At 39.8% G+C, this 23315-nt stretch overlaps 1 protein-coding gene across 2 annotated transcripts in view; it reads left to right on the forward strand.

Annotated features, from left to right (window-relative positions):
* The first annotated feature begins 515 nt into the window (after positions 1-515).
* The window catches only part of Qser1 (glutamine and serine rich 1), a 77242-nt gene continuing 54442 nt past the window's right edge, over positions 516-23315 (forward strand). The window contains exon 1 of one of the 2 annotated variants that reach the window (XM_074043964.1): positions 516-587. The gene's annotated coding sequence lies outside the window, so the exon portion shown is untranslated. Of the gene's footprint in view, positions 588-1726; positions 1822-23315 lie in introns of those variants that run through there. The other variant, XM_074043969.1, reaches the window with a different exon arrangement.

A 23315-nucleotide genomic window follows, 5' to 3' on the forward strand; every position in this document is an offset into this window, starting at 1 on the left:
TAACGCCTACTTACTTTGTCTCCCCAGCCGGGGACCAAGCTCCAAGCATCACAGGTGCAGAAGGGCTTACAAAAAACGAATGAATAGGAACAAAAGGATGTAGGCGCCTGGAAAAAACAGAATCTCCCAGAACAAAATTAATCTCTGAAGGAAAAGTAGATTCAATACCAGATATTATTGAAGTTTAAACTGCTTTTTAATGGTTATCAGAGATAGTGTATCAAGTTTATGAGGTCCTCCACTACGCCTGTCTGATTTGCTTAAACCTTTAGTTATCTTGAGGGATATAGTTCTTTGCTGAGCACATAATAGGTGTAAAACCAATATTGATTTTTTAAAGGGACTTGGTCATTAAACTTCACTATTACTTTAACTTTCAATTTATGGCTCACAGGCCAAACAATTTCTACAATCCCTTAATTTCAGTGCTCCTAAGAAACGCAACTCTAATACGCAACAGAACAGCCTCAAAAAGCCATTAAATTAACCACACCAAACCGCTTGGAAGTCAGATAAGGAAATATTTAGGTAGAATCCTACTGAGATTCCAAATCTCGAGCAGAAAAACCTCCGACGCAGCGTGCACAGTGAGTTTAAATTTATCGTAATTAAAGTCATCCAGATGGTATTTGGATTAATCAATGAAGAGGCAGTATTTATCTTGGGATAGATTCTGAAATCCAGAGCGAGAAAATCCCCAAGGTGGGGGTGGGGACAGCTAATAAGCGCCCCTGGGAAAGGCCCTTTCAGCGAGGATTGGAAAATAATACGTTTGAATTTGAATCTCTTTGAATATAAATCCCCCCTTAGCAGCAGGACCCGGGTCCTCTTTAGCCCAGCTCGCTCGGGGCAGGAAGGGAGTCAACGGAACTGAGAAAACAGCTCGTTCAGCTGTTTCTGGTTTGGGGCGCAGAAAAAGAAATCGCCATGTGGGAATTCGAGCCCCTCAAAATAAACCCAAGGGTCAAGTAACAAACTCCAGGCAAACCGTTGACAAGCGTCCCCCTGCAGTACCCCATGCTGGGTTTCCGCTCAGCGTCCCCTCCCCCGCGCGGGAGCCACCGGCCGGCGCGGGCCCTTCTCCTTTCCGCGCGGGGTGCGCGAGGGCAGAGAGGTCCGCGGCCGAGGGTGCAGGCTGACAGGCTTTGGGAGTCATCTCGGCCGGCAGGCCTCGACTCCTCCGCCCGGGAGATATTCTCCACGACCCCCCGAGGCGGCCGGTGCAGGCCTACGGGCCCGCGAGCCCGGAGCGCGGGGCGCCGAGGGGAGGCGGGGCGAGGCCGCGGGGCGGAGGGGCGCGGGAGGTGCATCCTGGGAAATCCAGCAACATGGGGCGAAGCGGCCGTCGCCGTCTCGAGTCCGGGCCGCGGGCGACGAAGCTTCTCTAACGCCCCGGCAGGGGCCTCGCCGCACGCCGCAGCCCGGGCTCCTGCGGCACAGCCTCGCCGGCGCACGCTCCTCCCGCCTCTCCGAAGGGCCATGTGAGGAGGCAGCTCCCGCCGCCGCCGTCGCCTCCTCCTCCTCTTCCTCCCCCTGCCCCTCCCTCCCCTCCCGCCCCCCTCAGACGGCGCCCGCGAGGAGCCCCCACTGCGGCCCACCCGCCCGCTCTCGCAACGCCGCCCCCGCGATGGACAGGAACTACGCGACCTCCGGCTTTGCCGACCCGCCGCCGCCGCCGCCCGCGCCCCCCGCCGCTCCCGCCGCCGCCTCCAGCGCCGCCGCGCAGCCCCCCGCCCCCGCCTGGGCCTACGAACCCCGAGTCCCGGCCGCCGCCTCCAGCCCCAGCTGCAGCGGCCGCAGCAGCCCCAGCCTCAAGGCCAGGTAGGGAGGGTGGGCGGTGGGGTCGCGGTGGGACAGGAAAGGCCGGGGATGCGGTTGTGGCCTTGGCTCGCGCTGCAGCGCAGCTCAGGGGTCCGGGGTCCTGGCCCGACGGGGAGCCCTAGGCTTGCCCTCGTCTCGCTTGGGATTGGCGGCTCTGGATTCTTAGCAGGGGGTCCCGGCAGGGTGGGGGCGCCCAGTGCAGGATTCTAGCCTGGGGATGGTCGAGGACGGTGGCTGGACAGAGGGATGGGCTGGAGTCGTGGGGCTCAGTCATCTCCCTGTCCTGGACTCTCACATGGTGAAGTTTGGGCTCCAGGCTGAACTCGGTATAAAGGAATGGCCAGGACTGGCTCCCTGGGGGTCCAAGGGGTCGCCGGAGAGTTGGGGGCAGTGACATTCCATTGTATTGGAACCTGGGTGGCCGACAATGTGGTCTTGGGGACCCGGCGGTGGGAGGGTGGGGGAGGTGGAAGGGGGTCCCTGACACTGGGGGAATCCAGGAAGACTGGGCTATGTTTGGAGGACCCCCCTGGCGCGGGGGCCGGGGAAGGGGCTCCCCGCGGGTCGCAGACACCGAGCTGGGGCTGGGTGACATATGTTTGCAGTGGTAGCCAAGACGAAGCGATTTCTCTTCCACGCGTTCAAAGTTGCTTTTGGGTTTCCTCCCCTTTGAGCAACAGCAGGAAGTAAGGAATCTCGTTTTGCTTTCTGTGCCTTGGGGGTGACAGAGTTGGGAGGCAGTGGGGGCAGGTGGTCCGTGCAGGCCGTAAGAATTGCAGGACCGAAGCATGCTTCTCCATCTCGGCTTCATTCTGCAGCGCGGGGTTCAAGAGTTCATCTTCCCTCCAGCCTGACCAAGGGAGACAAAATGTTGACTCCTGTTTGATATTTAAGCTCGCGGGAAAATATATGGTAGTGGCACACTTTGAAACGGTCCCATTTGAACGGTAACTGGAAGGCGTGGTCTGGCTTGGAGGAATCAGAGCGGGGTGTTTTAAAGCCACCTCTCCAGAACAATACTGAATCTGGTAGGTGCTGCTTCTGATTAGCAGGACGGGGAATCCTGGGTTGCTAGTGACTTCATCCTCAGCCACCAACAGGAAGCTCCGTGGCTTGTATGATCTCATCAGGATTCTTCATTTTCACGACCCAAGTGAACTTTTTTTATCTCCCCACTTTATACATTTCAGTGTTCTAGGTTGTCTTTGTTTTCATGAAAGTTCCACATACCCGGTTTGGAAACCGATGCGAGAAGAGTAGCTGGTCTTTGTCTTAGATTGTACCTTGGGATGATTGTGAAAGAATGAAAAAAATTGGCTCTAAGAAAAGGGAAAAATTTTCCTTAGGAAATTGTAGGCCCTTTGTTTAAAAGAGCTGGGAGTTAAAGAAAAATGTGATTTGCTAATTTAGATGATGAAATGCTAAAACCTTTCAGAAATAGCCATAATTTTATATAGAAGTAAGCTGCTTGGATGAATTTTGTGAAGAATGTCACTTTTCTTTTTGGTGGTGATTTAATCATTTTCAAGTAGCATTTGCATTGAATATAATAATTTATAAATTAAAATTACTTTCTCTTCAGTGAACAGCAATGATATATTGTGCAGCATTTTAAATATTTTAAATGAAAAAAATGTTTTACTAGGTAAATGAAACTGAATTGCTACCTAGTTTTTTTTTTAAAGCAAAATACATCTGAGGCTACAAATTAAAATCTTGTCATATTTTCCAAATGTTATTTATCAGAGTAACAGAATGACTTCCCAAACATATTTAAAAACAGTAGTTTTCACATAATCTAAAAAGATGTATTTTCTGTCCATTGATTCTTACATGCTAACGCCTTCATTGCTTTAAAACCATTGGTGTGGGGGGGGTCAGCTAAATTATAGCATAGAAAATTCAGACTTTCCCCTCCCCCACAAACCTGCTTTGTTAACATCTTGTGGTAGGATCAAGCCATCTGTACAGGGCTGCACACACTCTTAATTGTACCTTATTTTAATCTTCAAAATGGGCAAATGTTCTCTTTGATTTCAGTGGTGTCAAAAATACCATATCTGGAATATGCCTTGTAAGTCTTTAAATTCTTTTAAATACAAATTTAAATATTTTTAAAACATTTGAAGCTTTTTCACAATTCATGTGTCAGTTGAATGTTTTTGTTTCCCTTTGTGGCAGTTTCCTCTGGAGGTGCAAATGAGTACTAGCTGTGATGATGTAATATGGATACTTATCCATAAAGAATTAGCCTGTCTGTCACCTTGTTTCCTGTAACCTATTCAGAAACTGACAGATGGTAATGACATCTAGTTGTTACTGACATGGGATCTCACATCCTACTTTATGTCTTTGCTTGGTACTAAAATGTGTTTTCATCACTCGGTGGGAAAAGGCATGGTAAATAATTTCCCATGAGTTTGAGTATGAAACAGTACTTTTTTTTTTTTTTAAAGATACAACAGCTCCAACAGATATTATATAGTTATATTTTAAAATTTTTTGGCAGTTCTAATGGCTACGAACTTATTAACCTGGTGCTTTACTTGAACCACACCTCCAGCCCAGTTCTATTATTTTAGCAGTTAAAAGATAATGGGAAACCCTAGCATTTTTTCTTAAATAGGACTTATAGGGAGATTTCTGGCCCCTGAATATTTCTAAAATAGCACATGTTAGTTCCCTGGAAGTTCAGGGAGAGGAACTGGTCTTGTAAATCTCTGTTAGTTTGTGCTCTTCTCAGTTTTAGAAACCAAGTGAGCATGTCCTTTGCCAGTCATCATTCAGTTGGACATACCATTTGGGGGGCTGTTTTAGGTGCTGTAAATCCTTTGTGTGATTTTGGAAATAGGAGTGTCATTAGTAACCCGTAGGCCTCTTGCCCCTTCTCTACCTGGTATCTATATCTTGCACAAAATAGGAGGAGGCATATTGTTTCAGTAGGGCTATGATAGGTGGTTGTGTTTATATTTGAATATGAACCAGAAAGTGATTGAATGAAAACGTTTTTGTTTTAGATTTATATTTGTTTTTTGTTTTTCTAACATAAAAGGGTTTTTGTTTTTTTTTTGCTACCAGTTTAGGATTCCTAATACATAAGTTTTTCGTTTTTTTTTAATTGTGCTGGGTGGGGGTGTAAGTTTTTCTGATCATAGATGAATGTATAATAAGTGTGATAGGTACTTCACCAAAAAACCAAATGATTAGCTTCTTGAAAAATGTTCAGCTTTTCTCTGAGACTTGAATACATTTTGAATACAATTTATTTTATTTTATTGCTCCCCAGCAATAAAATTGATTGAACTAAGGATTTTACGTATGCTAAGCATGTGCTCTACTACTGAGTTCCCCCAGCCCTTGAGTAAGTTTTAAATCTAGAGCACCCCTCAAGTTTTTTTGAAAAATAACTAAGATCACAATTTATAAGGAGGAAGGATAATCCCAAATTAGTGAAAGGCTGTTTCAAGCAAACATCTGCTGTGAGAGTTCAGAAAATATTAACCCATAGTAAATAGTAGCTACCATTTATTTCATAAGCAACTAATTTGTACTAGCTACTGTCTCACACACATACACACATTAGTTCATTTAATCTTCACAAAAGTCCTTTGAAGTAGGTATTTTTTTTTACCTTCCCTTTATGGATGAGGAAACAGGCACAGAGGCATTAATGTACCTACAGCCACAAAGCTAGTAAGTTGTGGAGCTGGGATTTAGACCTGGTCATTTGTGGGTCTTCAGCCTACATGTTTAGCCACTGTACTGCATTGTCTCATGGTAAAATAGTCTAATGCTGTCATTCACCTATATTATAATTAAATGAGCATTTGTGAACTGGCCTAGAAGTCTAGCATCAGTATCCTTATTTCAGTGTCCTTAGTCACTATTGACCATTTCCTAACTGAAACATACTTCCTTTCACTTCCATTGTACTGCGCTTTCCTGGTTTTCCTTTTTCATCTCTGGCACACTGCTTTTCCTTGTTATTTACTAGTGTTTATCCTTCTCTGACTAATTGCCACATATTGTTGCTTACCCAGAGCTTGGGATTGATAATGGTTTTCCTGTGCTTTCTCCTGAGGTCCATCACATCCATGCCCATGTTTTTAAATTCCATCTTGAATGTTGCTTCATTGTGAGGATTGGGAGCCCCTTTGTTCCTGCAGATTCTAGTGCAATTCCCCCTCTAGCCTGTGGCAGGAACCAAGATGAGGACTTTAAGGTGTTTGTAATTGTCATGGGTTAGAAGTATGGGATATCAGCCACTGCTTGTCTTCTCTTTCCTTGCTGTGTTCTCTGGAATGAGTACTAAAATATGTCTACCACATAGTCCAAGTTTTTTCTTTCGTTCATTAAACAAATACTTGAGTGCCTACTGGATGTGAGATGCTGTTGCCTTTATCCTCAAGTATTGTATTATTGTGAAAGACTGAGAAATCTAATGGCATGTGTTCACTCATTGAAATGTACTGAGCTAAGTTCTTTTGGGTACCACAGACATCTCTTCTTGATATTGAATAGTATTTCAAACATAGTTTATCCAAGACATGATTATCATCCTAGCCCCCAGCCTTGTCTTCCTTAAGCTTTCCCATCTTAGTAAATAGTACCACTATTTACCTTGTTGCCTGATTCCAACAGGTTTGGATTGTCTGTGATTCAGTTCTTTCCTTCCCGTTTCCAGTCCCTCAACAAGTTCCAGTGATTCGATTTCTTCTTCTTCTTCTTCTTCTTCTTTTTTTTTTTTGTGGTACTGGGGCTTCAACTCAGGGCCTACACCTTGAGCTACTCCACCAGCCCTTTTTTGTGACGGGTTTTTTTGAGATAGGGTCTCACAGAACTATTTGCCAGGGCTGGCTTTGAACCTCAATCCTCCTCATCTCTGCCTCCTGAGTAGCTAGGATTATAGGCATGAGCCACCAGTGCCCAGCTTGATTTGATTTCTTTATCCATAACTTCCACATGAACTGTTGCCTTCAATTGCTTTCCTTGTTTCTACTTGTAAAATGTATTAAATATGTAATAGGCAGCATTAACCTCAAAATATAAATCAGGTGATTGGCAGTATCTTGCTTAAAACCTTCTAGCGTTACTCAGAGTCAAATTCTTGACCTACAAGGTCTTACATGATCTAAGCCTCAGCCAATTCTCAAACCTCATCACATTCTACTCCCACCACTATTCTTCAGTTACATATTTCTTTCCTAAAACATATTATAATTATTTCATCTTAGGACTTTTTCACTGGCTCTTCTTTTCACCTGGACCTTCAGATATTTCCCTGAATGTTTTTTTTTCCTCTGGCTTCTGTCTAAAGAAACTTCTCTTCACTATCATATTGCAGAGTTTTTATTTTTCCCTTCACAGCATTATCACTCTCTGAAGTAATTTTGTTGATTTATGTGTAGCATTTAGTAATGCCACTCTTTCCCCATCTCGCTAACCATCACTAATAGAATGGCATGTTTCATGAGAACAGAACTCTTGTCTTATTCACATCTGTAGAAGGAGCTTTAGTGTAGAGATTGGTGATAGCATAAACTCTGCAGTCAGAATGTTTGGATGTATTTTTTAACTTCACTACTTGAAATATGATTTTAGGCCTGTTTTTTTAACCTTTGTGGCTCAGTTTCCTTTTATAAAATAAGGACACTTAATGCTTAAGGCTTAAACAAGGTAACTTAGCAGAGTCGTTGAATGATGTCAGCATATAGAGCAGAATGCACAGCAGCATTGGAAGAGCATGTACACTATTAACTATTGCTCGCACTTATGTGTTCTAAGTGCCACTAGCATTCAGTGAATGAACGAAAAGCTGGTGACTGAAAGAAGAATGAATGATGCAGTGAACAAAAAATTTTTAAATATTTATTTATTTTCGTGGTACTGGGGAGTTGAAGTCAGGGCCTTGTGCTTGCTAGGCAGATACTTTATCACTTGAACCATGCCTCCAGCCCTTTTTGTGTTAGTTATTATTATATGTATGTATGCATATATGTATTTATTTTGGTGATGCTGGGGTTTGAACTTAGGGTTTCACACTTGGTAGGCAGGCACTCTACTGCTTGAGCCACCCCTCCAGTGCTTTTTGCTCTGGTGGTTTTGGAGATAGGGTCTCACTTTTTGCCCAGGCTGGCCTGTACCATGATCCTCCTGTTTTAAGCTTCCCACTTCTGTTGTAGATGACAGGTGCACCACCATGCCCAGCTTTTTTCTGGTTAGGGATAGGGTTTTGCAAACTTTTTTTGCCCTGGCTGGCCTTGAACCTTGATCCTCCTGATCTCTGCTTCCTGAATAGCTAGGATTACAGGCTTGAGCCATTCACTGTACCCAACCTAAAAATTTATTTTTAATTGACAAAAATTATACATAACTATTGCTGTATAACATATTTTTAAATATGTATGCATTGCAAAAACAAGGGTTAGTTCATTCAAAACATGCCATACAAGTCTTCTAGGTATTAGGGATTTGGTAACATTGTTACTAAATTGTCTTAATGACATACAAAATTTTTGTCTTGTGGAACATACACTCTTGAGCTGGGACTCAGACAAGTGAATGAACAAGAACATTTTCTCTTGGGGCTGGGGATATAGCTCAGTGGTTGAGTGTTTGTCTAGCATGCAAGAAGCCCTGGGTTCCATCCCCAGTACTGCCAAAAAAAAAAAAAAAAAAAAATCTGAGGAAGCAGCATTTTCCAGATACCTAGAAAACAACCCATGAGAATGTCCTAAGGCAAGTTGTCTTTGACAGTTCTCTTCACCGATAGGATCTTAGTTAGATCAGTGGTCCTTAAGGATCACCCAGAGGACTTGTTAAACACAGGTTTCTGGGCCCAACTCTAGAGGGTCTGAATCAGTGGATCTGGGGTAGAACACTAATTTTCCTAAGTGTCTAGGTGGTGCTAGTGCTGATTGTCCAGGAGCCATGCTATGAGAACACTGACCTCGACCTTATCACTGTTGGCCTCTTGTTCTTATCTCTACTTGAATATCATCTCTCTTTCTTTTTTTTTTTTTTTTTTTTTTGGTTTTGGCTGTAGGGGGACTTAAATTCAGGGCCTACACCTTGAGCCACTCCACCAGCCCTTTTTTTTGTTTGTGTGTATTAGGTATTTTCGAGATAGGGTCTTGCAAACTGTATTTGCCCGGGCTAGCTTCGAACTGATATCCTCCTGATCTTCGCCTCCTGAGTATCTAGGATCACAGGTGTGAGTCACCAAGCACCTGGCTTGAATATCATCTCTTCACAAAGACCTTCCCTGATTTCCAAATCTAAAGTAGCCCTGACAAGTTTTCTTCATTTCAACACTTTGATTTTCTTTAAATATTTGTCTTTAACTGACAAGACCAAAGAAGAAAGTTTAGGAGTTTGTAGAGACAGTAGAGGAATCTCAGAGATGAAGGTTTTGGGAAGTGAAGAGTATTCTCAGTCCTAAACTGAGAATTGAGCCTTACCTGTTTTTGCTGACAACATTTATTAAATAACCTATATGTGTTACCTCATTTAACTCCTTACATTAACTCTAAGATAGATACTACTGTTAGCCTATTTTATAGACAAATGAAGCACAGAGAGGTTAATTAACTTGTCCATGGCCACATGCCTATTAAGTGGCAGAGGCAGGATTTGAACTCTGGGATTGTGATTTCAAAGACTTTGTTAATCACAAGCTGTGCTGGGTCTGACAGAACACTTTTCAGGGGTTGAGAGTATAGGAAAAAGAATTGGCAAATGAAAAGAAGTCAGAAAGAATTAGTGGTAGAAGAATTTGATAAGAAGAGTATTGAGTTTTTGGGGACATCTGTGCCAGGAGGCTATACTTATAAATATAAATAAATATATTTATTTTAAAAATTATAATTATTTTCTTAGGACATTCTTTTCAGGTTTTGAGACAGTGTCTCACTGTGAAACCCAGGCTGGACTCACTCACAATCCTGATGCTTCAGCCTCCTGAGGGCTGGGATTACAGGTGTAGACTACCACACCTGGATATTTTAGAGCATACTTTTGTACATTGGATTATACCAGATTGAATGGTTGCCACAAAGTATGGGAAATTCTGAGGTATTTACTGAAGGCCTGTCATTCAAGTATACCAGTTTCAATTTCTTTTTTTTTTGTCTGTGCAGAACCATGGCTACAGATTCTACCTTATCCTCTCATCTTTGAGTGAACACACCAAGTTTTCACCATTCCTTGAGTGGTGCGGGAATGCAATAACTCTTAGTCTGTTTCTTCTGTTAGGGCTTTTCTCAGATAATCTACACGGCCTTCTCCCTCAAGTCATTCAGTGGCCTCCTCTTAGTGTCCTCAATGGAATGGTACCCAATTTACCTCACCATCCCTGTCAAATTCTACAACCCCACCCATTGTTTGATTCTGTTTATCAGTGTTGATGTTGTTTCTTTTGTTTTTCTGCTTTTTTGGAGGGTAGGGTGCAGGACTGTGAGAAGGCACTCTGCTGCTTGAGTCACTCCTCCAGTCCATTTTACTCTGGTTATTTTTAGAGTAAATATTTTTCGATAATTGTTTTCCCAGTCTGGTCTTGATCCTCCTGATCTCATCCTCCCAAGAGCTAGGATTATAGGAGTGACCCACTGGCACCCAACTTCTGCTATAAAGGGGTTTCATTGTGAAATTTCCATACAGGCATGTAGTATACTTGGATCAAATTCACCCTCTCTGTTTCTGTTTCTTATCACCTCTCCCTTGCTTTTTAAATAATTTTTAACAGGTCTCATTCTGTTTTTGTACATGCATATAAAGTACTTCAATTATAATTGCCTCCCCCGCTTCACTTCTACCTTGCCCTCTCCCTCCCTGAGGGTACAACCACCAAACAGTAATTCTTTTTTCTTTTTTGGGGATCTAAATTCCACCTATGAGAGAGAACATGTGATATTTGTGTTTTTCTCACACTGGTTTATTTTGCTTAACATCATGATCCCATTTCCATCCATTTTCCTATAATTTACACAATTTCATTCTTCTTTATGACTAAATAATACTCCATTGTGTATATATACCACTTTTTATCCATTCATTGTTTGATGGGCAGTGAATAGTGCTGCTACAAACATAGGTGTGTATTTATATCTCTTGTATGCAGGTTTACTTTTCTTCAGATATATGCCCAGGAGTGGTATAGCAGGATCATATATTCAATTTTTACTTTTTTGAAGAAACTTCATACTGATTTTCATAGTGATTGCACCAATTTACATTCTCACCAACAGTATATAAGGGTTTATATATGCTCCCCTCCCCCTCATCATCACCAGCATTTGCTGTTTGTTTCCTTGATGGTTTTGGTATCATTCTGACTGAGGTGAGGTAGAATCTCAAGATTGTTTTTGATTTGCATTTCCTTTATGGGCAGGGATGTTGAAAATTTCTTCAATCCAGGATCCATATAACTATTTTGTCTCTTAAATAAACATGTCTGGACATTACAGGTAATTAATACATGCCACAATTTGAGCCACAAAATAATTTGCTTTGACAGATGTATTTATTTATTGGTTTATTTATTTATTTGTTTGGTAGTAGGGTTTCAACTCAGGGCTTTATGCTTGCTAGGCACATAAATATTTAGCTCTTAAATACCTTTTAAAAATTAGGGTATTTGAAGATAGTCTATATATATTCCACTAGCTTTTGTATTTACAGTTAATCTTTTAGTAGTATATTACAACTAAAATAATGTAGGCCATATAATTACAACAGAATAAAAATACTAGGGGTTTTATTATGTTTTGGGGTAGTGAGCTTATAAATTTCTGAAAACGTCTTTAGGAAAACAAATACCAAGCCTTTTGAATTTCTAGGACATTTCAGATTCTTAAAAATTTGTAGAGAAAGAACAATACATTGCATGTTAAAAAGAATCTGAGTCATTCCTCCAACGCTTTTTGCTTAAATAATTTTTGGGGTAGGGTCTCATGTTTTTGCCTAGGACTGGCTTTAAATGGCAGTCCCCTGCCATATAGCTAGGATCACAGGCATACATCACCACACCTGGCTTATTAGTTGAGAGAGAATCTCACTAACTTTTTTTGCCAGGACTGGCCTCCAACTGAGATCCTCCAGATCTCTGCCTCTCTAGTAGCTGAGATTGTAGGCGTATACTACCTCACTTAGTCCCTATTTCCTTTAAAAGAAAAGTGAGTGAAATGGGACCTGATTTTTTTTCCCCTTTGTTTAGAGGAATGATTAGTAATGCAGATGATCACAAAAATAGAAAAAGAAGATGATAAAATGAAATTTTGGAATTGTTTCAATCCAGGTGTTGGTAGCTCTTGTTATGGACACATGTCATCTTCACATTTTCATTATTTCTCTATGCAACAGCAGACAAACTCTGAGCAGTCTTTTTCTTGGGCATTTGTTGCAAATGCCAAAAATTCATCTTTTATGAATATTATTTGGAACTCATAGTTTGGTTTTTGAATACACTCTTACTCCACTAGGTAGGAAATTCCATAGTACTCTCTACATCTCATCTTTCTTAGTAAAGCAGAAACATCATCTTCTTAACCAACTTAAGTGTTTCATTTGTACAAAATAATTTTTTTCTCCTTGTAGTATTAAGGTATAAACTCAGGGCCTTGTACTTGCTAGGCAGGTGCATTACCACTTGAGCCAGAATTTCCCCAACTCCCAAAATAAAGATATAATTAAAGTACGTTAAAAGTTTTTTTCTTTGAAGAAATCACCCTTGATTTTACTAACTTACTGCTATAAACCACCAGTTGTACTTCTTTTATACCAATTATCACTCAAAGGAGCAAAAGTTATTAGAGCTCAGCAGAACCCATGGTTTTGATTCAAGGAGAGAATGGTCAGGTAACACTGAGACCTTTCCTGTTCTTCTGTAGACCCACATCTGATGGCCCCAAGACAATCTTAGTGATGTGATGCAGTCTGTGAGAGTAACCCTGCTCTGAGGCAGGCTTTCAAATAAGCAAATTAAGGCCGTAAAAGCTATAAGCTGTGGTGAATTCAGTGGGATTCACGTCTAGACCCCTTTGACTCCGTCACTTATTTCCTTGTGGTGCTGGAGATTGAACCTAGGGCTTTGTACCTGCTGGGCTGTTCTGCCTGAGCTACATCCCCAGCCTCCATCACTTTTTAAATTAACAGTTTTATTGAGATTTCAGTGATTTTTATATCAGCATTCTTATATGTTTACCACAATCTAACCTTAGAACATTTTTGTTACTCCAAAAAAGAAACCTCATACTTTTTTATAGTTACTCCCCATTCTTACCCGAAGGTCTTGATATTCATTAATCCACTTCATGTCTCTAGAAATTTGCCTTTTCTGGATAGTTCATGTAAGTGAAAATCATAAAATACCGTGTCTGGCTTCTTCCAGCATGATGTTTTTGAGATTCATCCATGCTATAGTATATCAGTAAGTACTTACGAATACTTATAAGTAGTTATACTTATAGCTGAGTAGTATAGATATTGTATAGATATAGCACATTTTGTTTATTCACTGGTTTATGGACATTTGAGTTTTCTCTCTTTGGCTCTTGTGGATAATGCTGCTATAAACATTTGCATGTAAGTCTGATAGATAACTTGGGACTGTAATTGTTGGGCATATGGCAAATTTGTGTTTAAAGCTTTGAGGACTTGCCAAATTCTTTTTTTTTTTTTTTGGAGACAATTTTGGTATGTAACCCACACTGGCCTCAGGGCTCCTGCCTTCAGCCTCTGGAGTTGAGATTGCAGGTGCATGCCATCATGTCCAGTACCACTCCCTTAAAAAGTGGCTTTTTCCTACCAGACATATATGAGGTTTCCAGTTTGTCCACATCCATGCTATTACTTATGGTTGTCTTTTAGATTACTTCCTAAAAATTCACCAGATTCAACTCTTACATCTGTCTCTTCTACCATTATTTCCTGAAAAATTGGGTTCAAAGGAAGCTTTATTGGTTTGATATTTTTACATTTTTAAAACTGCCAAATAACTTGGCATGATAGTGTACACCTATAGGAGTCTAAGGCAGGAGAATTGTGAATTTGAAGTCATCCTATGCTATTTAGCGAGACCCTATCTTTAAGAAACAAAAGTAAAGAACTTTTTTTTTTTAAACTCCTCCTTTCCCATCTATCTCCTTCTCCCCTGTTACTGGGGATTGAACCCAAGACCTTACACCTGCTAGACGAGTGCTCTGCCATTTGAGCTATGCCCTCAGCCTATTAAACGTAAGATCCTTTAACTTTTTTAATTAATTAATTAATTAATTTTGAGACAGGGTTTGCTATTTTGCCCAGACTGGTCTCAAACTCTTATACTCAAGGGATCCTCCTGCTTCATCCCATTAAATAGCTGCAACTATACGCACATACCACTGAGCCTGGCTCTAACATTTATTTTTAAGGCAAATTTTAGTGCAACTTATATCTGCTGGGTAGTGATGTGTATATTGGGTGTGGTCATGACATCAAAAAGTTTATATATTTGATTTTTGAATTCCATGTTTATTTTTTAGTGGGACTGGAGTTTGAACTTTGGGCTTCATGCTTGAAAAATAGGTGCTCTACTGTTTGAGCCACACTTCCATCCATTTTTGATCTGGTTATTTTTTGGAGATAGTGTCTCAGTTTTTGTTCAGCTGTCCTGGACCACAATCCTCCTACTTTAAGCTTTCTGTTGTCACTGACATGACAGTCATGCACCACCACACCCAGTTTTTTCTACTCTGATGAGGTGTTTTTCACCCCCCCCCCCACCAAGTCTGGAATTGCAGTCCTCCTGATCTCAACCTTCCACATAGCTCAGGAAGACAGGTACATGCCACTGTGCCCAGCTATTGGTTGAAATGGGAGTCCTGCAAACTTTTTGCCCCAACTGACCTGGAAACATGATCCTCCTGATCTCTCCTTCCCAAGTAACTAAGATTACAGGTGTGACCCCCTGGTGCCTGGACTCAGCTGTTTTTTTTGTTTTTGTTTTTTAAAGAGATCTCATGTATATCTAGTTATTGCTACTGTTCTGTCCCTACAGTTCCTACCTGGATTTCTATAGTAGGCTCTTGCCTTCTTGCTTTGAAGTTTTTTCCAAATGGTTTATGAGATTATCATTCTGTAAGAGTGATTCTACCACTGAGGTATACCTACCCCAATCCTCTCTTGAACGTTTTAAAAGTGAATTTGCACTATTCTAGCTCAAGAAACTGATAAATAATTCTAGAATGAGACGGGCATATATAGATTGAAAAAACCTAGCTTGGCGCTGGTAGCTCACACCTGTAATCCTACCTACTTGGTAGGCTGGGATCAGGCAGACTGTGGTTTGAGGCCAGCCTGGGAAAATAGCTCTTGAGATCCAGAGCAAAATGGAGTAGAGGTGTGGCTCAAGCGGTAGAGCACCTATTTTGCACGTGTGAAGCCCTGATTTCAAATCCCAGTCACACCAAAAAACAAAACAAAACAAAAATAAACACCTGGTGACACTAGTGAAATCCCTGGTTCCATTTTTTAATTTAAAAGGACAATTTTTATCATCTATCTGATTAAAATTTCTTAGAGGCTGTTAATTTCCTTGACAATATAAGATCCTTATTTTTGCATGTAACAATTTGTCTCCTGTCTACCTCATATTCCATTATGTAGTAGACCTATATAGAATTATTTGCAGGTTTACTAATGTGCTATCATAATTTACATTTCCAGGCCTTTCTGTATACTATTCATTCTTGGAATACTACTCTCTTTCCATCCTTGAGTAATTTTGCTTCTTTCCTTCAGTGCTAAACTGTCATTTTTCTAGAGAAAGCCTTCCCACACTGTGTTACGTTTTTCTATATTTTTTGTGTTTATATTTCTGTATCTTCTAGTCTCTAGCATAAGACTTGGCAGCCAATAAATGTCAGTTGCATAAATGCAGATTGCACCTTTAGGTGTAATAATAATAGCATTGGCTGAACATTATGTGCCAAGTGCCGTATTATATAATGTGCATACGCTGCTTCATTTATTCTCACAATAGCTTGATGAAGGTGGGCAGGGTCGTTATTGAAGAAACGGAAGCTTATGCAGTTAGCCGCAAGTCACAGGAATTGTACATATCTGGGTTTGAATCCTGTAGTTTTATTTGCAGAGCCTATGCTTTTAACAGCTGTTTTACCTTTGTTTCAAGTTTATTTTTCAGGTTCATGATAAATCCTTAAGAAAGGCTGATTATTGTTGGCAACAGATTTTTGTTTTTAATTCTCAGACTATGATAAGCTAAAATAAAGCTTTAGAAAATATTTGGCCTGTAAGTGTAAGTAGGAAAGACATGCTGGAGGTCCAAACACAAGGTAATTTGGTGGACTCTGTGTTTATTTCTATGTAGATTTTATACTAAAGAGTATTGTATAATAGGTGAAGTAAAAATATCTTAACTCAAAATGTTAGAACTATAAAGTACATCAAGCTTTATTTATTTGAAAATGAGTACACGATGCTTTGTTCAAAGTCTTACAGCATTTATTTGCAGAATCAGGACTGAAATTTGAAGTTCCTAATTTCCAATCCAGGATTCTCACCTTTTTCAACTGTGTGGAAAGTTGATATATCTATTTTTAAAGCTAAGGAGAATTCTGTTTTTATTGTATTCTAGTTTCCAGTGACTAAATTCTTTAACACAAAGAGGAGAAAGTGATGTTACTATTTGAGGCTAAATCATTTCATGCTTAAGTAACTTGTTACTTATGTGCAAGTACTGACTTGTTAATCTGGGATTTAACATATTTCATGGAACTTTTGCTAATTATTTTCAAACTTGGAATGTGTTTTATTTCTTAAATTTTATAGGCATTAGGTAGGCTATACAAGGAGTAAGTTTTATGGTAGTAGTATCTGGATATAAACTATAAGATAGTATATTTTCACCAATACATTCAAAAGCATTTTTTCCTTATCATATACCATCTTCACTGCAGAAATTGCCATTTTATTTTTTACTTTTATTGTTTTCAACATTCATTCATTTACTTTATATTAAAATATACAAAATACAAATGTGTATCATGTATACAGGAAGAGTACAAACTTCCTTAAAGGAATTCCCACATTCTCTCCCCTCATAAGGCCTTCCTCCAGTGTGGAGGAATTGCCATGTTAGATGAGATTTTGTCTCAGTTATCTCATCTGCCTTAGAAATTTATTAAAATAAATTAGATTAAAACATTGGGAAAGAATGTTCATACTTAAACAAGGTGGAGAGTAGTAACTGAATTATCTTTTTATTTTTGGCTTGTTTTGATTTTAAGGTCAATTTTTTTTTTCAAAGTGGACAGCACCTGAGGGAAAATGATAGTTTTCCCTATAAAATTCTGACCCTCCTTATCTTCATACCCAGCTCATGAGTGTGTGGGGAGGGGATGGAAGAATGAAGTTTTATTCTAGGCTGGGAATATGAAGATTAAGGCCCACCTGGTTCAGTCCTCTTCTCGGCCTCAGTTCAGGTAATGTTTCAAGCATGTAGAAGGATGGTAGAAGTCGCCTTTGTTTCTCTGCCACCTAACCAGGGCTTGGGGCTTGGAAGGGCTATGCTGAGCTTCAGCAGGGCCTATCTTAAATAAATGTACATTTATTCAAAGGAGTTCCTATACTGGTCCAAATACAGGAATTAGGAACAAAGACCATGTTCCCTTCCAGGATTAAGGAAAAAAGATTCAGACTTTCCTTTAAAAAATAACAGAATGGATAGGGTGGAGGAGGACAAATATGGTCAATGTATTTTGTGTATGTGTATGAAAATAGGACAGTGAAACTGTAAGAAGGGATGTGGGAGGGTGAGGGAGAACGATGGAGTGGGTAAATCTAGTTAGAGATATTGTAAGCACATATTAAATGCCACAAGGAAACCCCTCTATACAGCTAATATGTGCTGACTGGGCTACAAAGTGAGACCCTATCTCAATACAAAAACAAAACAAAAAAACCCATAGACTGTTAGCTTATTTATTATAAGGTTTAAAACGTTTGAAATTTATTTTTAAACTGTAAAGGTATTATATACAGATTCTTCTCTTAAGTACTGAAGTTTGAATTCAGAGCCTTGTGGGTACTCTACCACTTGAACCATGTCCTCAGCCCTTTTTGCTTTTGTTATTTTTTGAATAGGGTCTTAAGGTTTTTGCCCTGGACTTCAATCCTCCTGTCTATGCTTCCCAATTAGCTGGGATAGCAGGCATGTACCTCTGCACCTAACTTTTTATTGGTTGAGATGGGGTCTCTTGGACTTTTTGCCTGGGTTGGTCTTGAACCTCAATCCTCCTGGTCTTTGTTTCCTGAGTAGCTAGGATTGTAGGTGTGAGTCTCTGTGCCTGGTAGAAATTGTAATATTTACCAAAAAATTGAGAAGATAAGAGTTCTCATATACCCCTTTGCCCACTTTCCCCTATTATTATCATGTTATATCAGTTTGGTACTTTTTTAGTTACAATTAATGAACTAATACTGGTATATTAGTTATTATATAAAGTTTGTAATTTTCAAATTTCCATAGTTTTTACTTGATTTTTTTTCTGTCTAGGGATGTCACATTAAAGTACTGTCTCCTCTGTCTGTGACAGTTTCTCAGGCTTTCCTTGTTTTTGATGACCTTTATCATTTTGAAAAGTCGTGGTTAAGTGTTTTGTAGAGCATCCTGAAAGGGAGTGCGGGAGATCAGATCTGGAACCTGAGTGCACACTAGCACACGCTTTACCGCTCAGCCACTTCCCTCGTCCCAGGGTACCCGTTTGTGGAATTGCCTAATGTTTTCTTTCTCTCACTATTAGACTGGGGTTTAGAATTTTAGGGGGAGAAAACACAAAAACAAAATGTCTTTTTTGTTGAGACAGGTCTTGCCGTGTTGCCTAGGCTGGCCTTGTTCCTGGGCTCAAGGGATCTTTCTGCCTTAACCTCCTGAGTAGCTGGGATTACAGGCATGTACCAGTACTCCTGGTTCAAAGTGCCGTTTTTAATCAGGTCATAGAAAGAGTACATACTATCAGGGCTGGAAGTGCATGTACCTCAGTTGCAGAGCTTGTGCTTAGCTTGCGTGAAGCCCTGGGCTCAATCCCACATGTGTGTGCACCCCCCCCCCCCCACATACACACACAAGATTATCAGCATGACCTGTCCCTACGGCTGTTGACTTTTATCACCTGTTTGAGTTAGTATTTCTCAGGTTTCTACACTGGAAAGTTAACTCTTTGTTTCCCTCTTTGAATACTTTGCTCTTTGGAGGGATGTCACTAGATACTGTTCATATGTAAGGAGTGGAAGAATTATGTTTTCCTCCTTGAGGGTAGAGTGTATATACATAAATTATTTGGACTTCTTCAGTGGAGATTGGTCTCTCCTCCCATTCATTTATTCAACCACTTAATATCACTGTGGACTGTTGGATACATCTTTTACACTTAGGATTACAGTCCAATATATTCTAACTTTGGTCACTTAGGAGCTTTTTCAGTTGGCTGCTGAGTACCTTTGGCATACCCCATAAAAGTTATCAGCGTGCTGTCTTTTCTCCCCTCCCCTCCCTTCTCTCCTTTTTCTTTTCTGCAGCATTATATGATGCTGAAGGCTCACCTATCCTGCTTCTTCTCCCATTTCTCTAGGACCTCTGTTTCATTTTTTTAAAAGAATGGTATTAGAGACCAAGATCTGAGTATTAGATAGGCTCTTTGCTACTGGAGTGTCATTGCTTTTAAACTATCAGCTGACAGACTGTGTGTTAGATTGATTTAATAATAATGATTGCTATGATAGTTTGAAAATCAGATAAAATGGTAGAAGTATTTTGGAAATAGCAGTTGAACATTTGTTTTTTCATTAAAGGATTTCAAATTAGGCAGGTGATGTGGCTCAATGTGTAAGGCCCTGGGTTTGATTCCCAGCATTGCAGAAAACATGAATTTCAAATTATACGTAAAATGAGAAGTAAAAGAATAAAGTTGAACTCCTACATCACTTCCCTACCTCACACCTTGTGCAAAAATTAATTCAAAATTATCATAAATGTAAATGTGAAAGCTAAAGCCATAAAACACTTTGAGAAATTATAGGCATAAATCTTCATGACCCCTTGGGTTCAATAATAGATATACTATCAAAAAGCATAAGTGGCTCGGTGCAGTGGCTCAATTGTATAATCCTAAGTACTTGGAACATGGAAATCCAGTGGATTGTGCTTTGAGACCAGCCCTGGAGTGGGGTTTGTGAGACCCCATTTCCACCAATGACTGGGCACAGTGGGCAGATGTTTGTCATGCCCAGCTACACAGGAAGCACAAATAGGATGATTGTGGTTCCAGCCCACCTGGGCATAAAGTAAGATCCTTTCTCAAAATTAAAGCAAAAGGACCTGGGGTTATGGCTCAAATGGTACAACATCTCCCTGGGAAGTGTAAGGAAAAAAAATTAATTAGACTTCATAGGAATTTGAAAGTTTTTGTGCTGCAGATGATACTGTTAAGAAAGTAAAATAAGCCAGGTGCTGGTGGCTCATGCTTGTAGTCCTAGCTACATGGAAAGCTGAGATTGGAAGGGTTGAGGTTTAAGGCCATGCTGGGCAAATAATTTGAGGGACCCCATTTCCAAAATAACCAAAACAAGATGGACTGGAGGTGTGGCTCAAGTTGTAGAGCACCTGCTTTGTAAGCTCATAGTCCTGAGTTCAAACCCCAATGTCACACACACAAAAAGAAATCCACAGAATAGAAACCAATGTTCAAAAATCATATATTTATCAGAGATTTGTATCTTGTATAAATGCAATAATAAAATATCAAGTAACCCAATTCACATGGACAAGTTAGGCCTGAATGTGCCCTCTTTATAATCCCAGCTGCTCAGGAGGCAGAGACATGAGGAGTGTAGTTTGAGACCAGCTTGGGCAAAGTTAGCATTGAGACCGTTACCTGAAAAACAAAAAACTAAAATCAAAAGGATTTTGGGGCATGATTCCCAGGATTGAGTCCTTGCCTAGCAAGTGCAAGGTCCGCAGTTCAATAACCAGTACCACAAAAACAGAAAAAGTACAACCATGGGCAAAACATCTGAATAGACATTTGCCAAGAAGATAAATGGGCATTAAGCACATGCAGAGACACTCAGCATCATCAGTTATATGCAAATCAAAACCACAAAGAGATACCACTTCATACCTATTAGGATATTCTAGCCAAACAAACAATAAAAATATTGAGAAATTGTGATCCTTACATTTTGCTGATAGGAATGTAAAATGATATAGCCACTTTGGAAAATAGTTTGCTCATTGCTTAAAACATGAGTTATATGATCTAGCAATTTCACTCCTGGATATATACCCACGGGAAATAAAAATATACTTCCACGCAAAAGCTTTTTATATGAATATTCATAGCATTGATCTTTAGTGTGAGAATTGTACACTAGCTGGGCTTTAGTGGCCTATACCTGTGATCCTAGCTTCTTGGGAGGTTGATATCAGGAAGATTGTGGTTTGAGGTCAGTCTGAGCAGAATTCTTGAGACTCCATCTCAACCAATAGATGGGCATGGTGGCTACATGCCTGTCCTCCTAAGCAATGAAGGAGGGCCAGTATAAAGAATTAAATATAGGGTTGGGAGCATGGCTCTATTAGTAAAGCTGCTTGCTTAGCAAGAGCAAGGCCCTGAGTTCAAACCTCAGTACTGCCAAAAAAATTTCAATATATAAGGTTGTTATATCTCAGTAATTCAGCTCTTGCCTAGTATGTACAAGCCCATGGGTTCTACCAACACTACCATCAAAAAACCCCAAAAAACAAGGGAGAGAAATGGCCCAAACAATGTATGCACATACGAATAAATGAATAAGAAAAAACCTCAATTCTTACCTTACACCACCTACCAAAAATTATTCCTAATGGATCATAGACCTAAATGGATAATTTTATATAGGTTTGAAATCCAAAAGTTTTTGATGATTATGTTGATCTCAGATTTTGGAGCATTTCAAAATTTGAATTTTCAGATTATTGATGCTCAATTGGAAAAGTCTATGCAAATGTACCAGAATCCAAGAAACTGTGTGTTTGTGTGTGTGTGTGTGTGTGTGTGTGTGTGTGTGTGTGTGTGTGTATGTGTGTGTAAGTAATGTCTGCTGGGGTTTAAGTTCAGGGCTTCACATGCTAAGCACAGTATCCCACTGAACTACATCATTGGACCCTATCTGAGAAACTCTGAAATCTGAAACACTTGTAGTCTCAAGCATTTTGGATTGGGGATATTCAACCTTTACTATAAAGTGTTTAGGAAAAAACACAAGAAAAAATCTTTGAGATCTTGATTAGACAAAATTTTTTTAGCTGCAGTGTCAGAAGTACAATTAATAAATTAAAATTTGAACAAAATTATGTACTGTTCTTTAAAAGATGACGTTAGAATGAAAACTACAGTCTGGAACAAAATATTTCTAAAACCTGTATCTTATCAAGGAGTTGATTCCAAAATAAGTGATCAGCTCCCTATACAAACAACTCAATAGAAATAGGCAAAAGATTGAGTGGATACTTTACCAAAGATTTTTGCATGGCAGATGAGGAAATGATGCTTACTCAACACTGCTTATTATAAATGCAAATTAAAACCACCATGAAGTGTCGCTGCACGTCAACTAGAATTACTAACGTGTTTTGAGTGTGTGCATATGTATGGTGCTGAGGAACGAACCTAGGAAACATTCTACCCCTGTAGCCCTAACATTTTTAATAAAGGAAATAACTTACAAACTGACGGTACAGTCAGTTTTGCTTTCCCAGGTTTTACTTGTCTATAGTCAACCTTTTTCAGAAAGTATTAGGTGGAAAATTCCAGAAATAAAGTTAATAAATTAAAAACATGATTATCATATGTTAAGTTATGAAGTAACAGGTTTCATATGACATTGTCATATGTGCAAATAATGTACTTTGATCATATTTACCACCCATTAACCTCTCATCGTCATCCCCCCTTGTCACCATTCCCCTTTCTTTTCCTAATAGTTCCCCTTCTGCTTTTATGTCTTTTTTTTTTTTAAGATTCCACATATGATAGAAAATGTGATATTTGTCTTTCTTTTCACTTAACATGATGAACTCCACTTCCATCCAGTTTCCTGCAAATGGCATAATTTCATTTTTCTTCATGGCTGAATAATAGTCCAATAATAATACATGTAATATATATACATATATTTATATTTATATATGTATACACACACACACACATTTTCTTTATCCATCCATTGACAGGCATCTAGGCTGATTCTATAACTTGCCACAGTAAACCTGTGTGTCCAGTTATCTCTGTTGTATGTTGACTTTGATACCTTTGGGTATAGTCCCAGGTTAGCTGAATCATATAGTAGTTTAATTTTTAGTTTTTTGGGGGCCCATCCATACACTATTTTATGTTTTTGCCAACAATGTATAAGGGTCCTCCCTCCACCACCACCTGCCTGCCAACCCTTCACAGCAT

Source organism: Castor canadensis, chromosome 1 (assembly GCF_047511655.1).
Source record: "Castor canadensis chromosome 1, mCasCan1.hap1v2, whole genome shotgun sequence".
In the NCBI taxonomy this organism is placed as follows: Eukaryota; Metazoa; Chordata; class Mammalia; order Rodentia; family Castoridae; genus Castor; species Castor canadensis.